Below are 4,209 nucleotides of genomic sequence, written 5' to 3'. Positions count from 1 at the left end.
GTGGGGGGGTTTGGTGGGGGGGGGGGGGGGGGCTTCTCTTTTTCTGTAATGTTTGGTAGAGGCAGCTGCAAGCTGTTAAATTGCCTGATGTCTATAGGAATCTGAGGCTGTCACTGTGGCGAGATGTCCAGGTTGCGGTTCTTGCTTCTCCCTGGCTTTCTTCAGCAAGGCCTGCTTATCTAAATGTTTCTCTGTAAAGCGTTCTTATGGCGCTAGATAATTGATAGGATCAAGAGGCAGACAATGCCACGAAGAGCAAGGGGCCCTAAGCAAACATCCTTATATCCAGAACGAATGCACTCCCTGGAATCACTGCATGCATTCAAGGGCTGTATTTACCTGTTCCCTGCTACCAGGAATGTAGCGGGGTCAATGGCGTCTGCCTTTCAGCCCTGCTTTGCTGTTTCCTGCAGACAGGTTTCCTGTGCTGGATTAAGCAGATGTTTCTGTTGGAAACGTGTGCCAGCCTCTCCCTTAATACAGCAACTTCACTTCCTTTGTTCACTAGCATGAAGCCTCTCAGTACAACGTTCTTCATTCAGACATGCCCACGTTTCCTTCCGCGAAATGAAGAGCTGAAAGTGCCTGGTTCCTCTTTCTTCCTCAACTCCTATATCTGTGTCCAGTTAGTCAATGCAGGCAAGCTGATCTGTGTTTTTTGTGGCCAGCCTTACCCACTTCAGAGCCACTCCCCGTGAATTAATACTGTATGCTTCTGCCACTTCACCATGCTCGAAGAATGATATAAATGCCAGCTACTGAAATCCTGCAGCATCCTAATGACGAGAGAGGATCATGTCAGGCACTACTGAAACGCAGCTGGTTCCCAGCGGGAAGTGGCACTTGCTCAGGTGTTGCGTTTCTAATATTTGTATATGTTGGTGGTATGGTAGAGGCTCAGATGGTTGGTTAGTGGCAGCAATTCAAAAGCTGAGGCTATTTCACTTAATTTTGCAGATTGGAAGACATCACATGGGAAGACTGGTTGCAATATATAACCGCTCCGGAGAACCTTTCTCTATTAATTGCTTTTATGGGTCTTCTTTTGCTAAAGTATCCCCCTGTGAATTGAAATTCTGTATTGCAGTTTCTGTGGGTAAGAGCTTGAGCTGCTTATGCTTTCTAGGGGGAGAAATTTCAGTGAGCTGATAGCACCTTGCTGTTCTAACAGCTGGGGGCTTATTTATATTCATGCTTTACAGGCTGGTGAAGTAACTTTGTGCCTGGGTTTAATTTTGCCTCTCAGTGTATTTAAGCATCCTGAGGCTGACCTTGGACCAGGATGGTTCAGTTGGTGCTAATTTTGGACTTCATTTCCCCCCAAAATGCTGAATGTAACAGTGTACTGATTTGGCGGTGAGTTCTGGTTGCTTGTGTCCACAGAATGTCGAGGGTGAAAAAGCCACGTTTGTGCTATGTGGGAAGCAGGTGGTGTATTTATTTATTGCTGTCTTGAAAGCCTGCGTAACCCAATTCAGAATCGTTTCAGAGTTGGACAGTGGTTTTCATCAGAGGCTCTTGGTGCTTCCTAAGTATAGGTGATATTCTTGTCTAACAGGCAGGGGAAAAAAAGCAACGAGCTGATAGGAAAGTGTGATGTCCATATAATATGGTGATGGATGCACTAGCAATACTACAGTAGATGAATTTCTTTGATGAAACTTAATGCGCATTAAGCGATTTTCGGCAGGTGTCTACACATGCAGGGGCTTGGCACTAAAGTTAGTGCCAAGTCCCTGTGGCCCTGCCACGTGCCCCGAGTGGCTGGGCAGACCTGGCACTAAAGTTAGCGCCGGGTCACATCTACACATGCATTAAAGTGCCTTAACTAATGGAGCCTAAGTTTGATACCTGCATTTTCAGGTATCAAATTTAGGTGCGATTAGCCTGATTTTGCCATTTTTAATGCGCATTTAAGGGTGTGCACGTGTAGACATGTGCCCATAATGTGCTTTAAATTAGGCTAATGCACATGAACATGTCTCATGTAGACGTGCCCACAATGAAGCAGTGGCAGAGCCAGGATTTGATTGTATATCTCCTGTTTCCCAGTTCCTCTAGTCTAACCATAGGAGCAGTGGCTTGAGATGGAAGACCCCCGTATCCCCTCCCTCCCAATGTGTGAGGCACTGAATTTTGTCATGTTGGGCTTTATAGACAACTGAGTGTAATTGCATTGACTCCTGGCGCTCGCTAATAGGCCTGTTCAGTTGTCTGTAAGCAAATGCAAAACCGCTCACTTCAAGACCATTTGTCAAAGGACAGCTGTTCCCTAAAAATATCAGAGCAGGTAAATTGTATTTATTGCCCAACTGATGAGAACTCTGCCATCAAAGGCAATTTATTTTGCAATCTAACTGGAAAATACAGTGGGGGTTGAAGGTGGAAGGTTGAATGGTAATGACAGGGTTGGTTTCAGAAACCATGTTAATGGGGCTGGTTTTACTTCAGTGCCGTGTCGTGCAGTCCGCCAGAACGTCGTCTAGCTCTGGCCAGGAGGAACTAAGCGTTTGTTTGTTTTTTCCTTTCCCCCCCCCCCCCCCCCCCCCTTCCTCCTCTTTTTGCACAGACATGTCTTCTGCAACAACCAGTGGAAATCCCCGTCCTCCTCGGGGGAACTTATATTCTGGTGATGTCTCACCCCTCATTGGCCTCATGAGAAATCTGGCAGGAGGCTAGCTCAAAAGGTTCAGCGTGTCTTTCAAATCCTCCTTATTGTATCCAGGCTGAAAATCAACTCCTGGTTTATTTAATTGTTGCACTTGAAAATTCACTTTCCTCGTTCATATTTGGTCCAACAGTTCTTTGGGAGAAGGAATCCCCTTCTGCAATAAGAATTTAGGGATTGTTTAAAATGGGGGGCAAGCAATTATTTCGGGCGGAGGGCCGCTTGCTGAGTTTTGGCAAGCCATTGAGGGCCACATGACAGGCAGCCAGGGGCAGATAAATATTAACTTTCTAAATTTTTTAGGGGCCCCCCGGGCCGGATAGAATGGCCTGGCGGGCCGGATCTGTCCGGTGGGCCGCATTTTGCCCGCCCCTGTTTTAAATAGTCACTGGAGATGGGTGGTAGGCAATGCATGCAAGTCTGTGACTTCAGAGAGATATGCAGCCCCAGGATAGCAGGAAGGCAGAAGGGCGTTCAGAAGGGAGAGCATCCTTCTGAAATGTAAAATGCCCACGAGCCTGCTTTGCTGTTCCCTGTAGGATTGGTTTAACAGGAAGCTGTTTGAGCCAGCACTGACGAGCTGCCCAAAAGAGCGTGCATAAGGTTAAATTGCATAATTCACTGTATGCTTTGTCTTGCAAAATGCACAGCTATTTTAAATGTGCAGCCATGCACCGCGGGATGTGTGGCTATATATTAACACCATGAGCTGGAGATAAGAATGGCTGGGCATTGATTGCTCTTCAAATTAGATGCGTTTGTTCTGTACCTTGGCGCTTTAGGCTAGGAAGCTGGGACTATCTTTCGAGGAAATGAACTGCTACTTTTAACCTGGGGAATGTTGTTTTCTGTAGGAACAAAAATACAAAGAAGCTTTGCAAAATGTAGCAAGCTTCAGAGTTATCTCTAATGAGAAGGAAGAGTAGGTACCCCTTTTTTCCAGCCCCCCCGAGACCTGGACTGCTATTATACCATTATTGGAAATGTTTATCTCTCTGGCTTGCAGTTATCTGCCTCTTGCGCCGTTGTGTAAATTGGATCCAACCCCTGACAAACAGACCAACAACAAAAAAGTACTACAACACTGAACCTAAGATAACATAGCATTAGAGGCAGGAAATATAAGCAAAGGAGATCTGAGATGTTTTTAAAGGGAGACTACACCTCTTTATAGCCCTTATCTCCTGAAGACGTATTTAGAGTATGTAAGAAACCTTTTAAAACTTTGTGGAACCTCACAGGGAAACAAGTAGGCCTAAAACCTGTGCTTTCTTTCAAAAGGACCCTTTGGAAAGGTATTGATAAAGTGCTTAGAGACTTTGCTTGTTAATCACATAGTTCCCAAATTTCAAAGGAAACCCTTATTGCATGTGCTGCTGAACTTAGCTTCGTCACAACTGCTGTGGCTTTGTCTATGGTTAATGTTATCGGGTCAGTAATGGCCAATAGTTTATTGGCGACTCCTGCCCACTTGGGGGATTATCCAGGGTTGTTACAACACTGAATCCTGTGCCAAGCAGTTTAATCCTCACTTGCTTTCT

The 4,209-nt window shown here is 45.6% G+C and overlaps 1 protein-coding gene across 9 annotated transcripts in view; it reads left to right on the top strand.

The window, feature by feature from the left end:
- The window catches only part of SRGAP2 (SLIT-ROBO Rho GTPase activating protein 2), a 163,915-nt gene that overhangs the window by 51,277 nt on the left and 108,429 nt on the right, over window positions 1-4,209 (top strand). The window contains exon 1 of one of the 9 annotated variants that reach the window (XM_025205517.1): window positions 833-851. The exons of the other annotated variants lie outside the window; for them this stretch is intronic. The gene's annotated coding sequence lies outside the window, so the exon portion shown is untranslated. Of the gene's footprint in view, window positions 1-832; window positions 852-4,209 lie in introns of those variants that run through there. 9 annotated transcript variants of the gene reach the window in all.

This window comes from Alligator sinensis, unplaced genomic scaffold, assembly GCF_000455745.1.
Source record: "Alligator sinensis unplaced genomic scaffold, ASM45574v1 scaffold1322_1, whole genome shotgun sequence".
NCBI lineage: Eukaryota > Metazoa > Chordata > Crocodylia > Alligatoridae > Alligator > Alligator sinensis.
The sequence above is the reverse complement of the archived record's forward strand: the minus strand, read 5'-3'. Positions and strand labels throughout refer to the sequence as shown.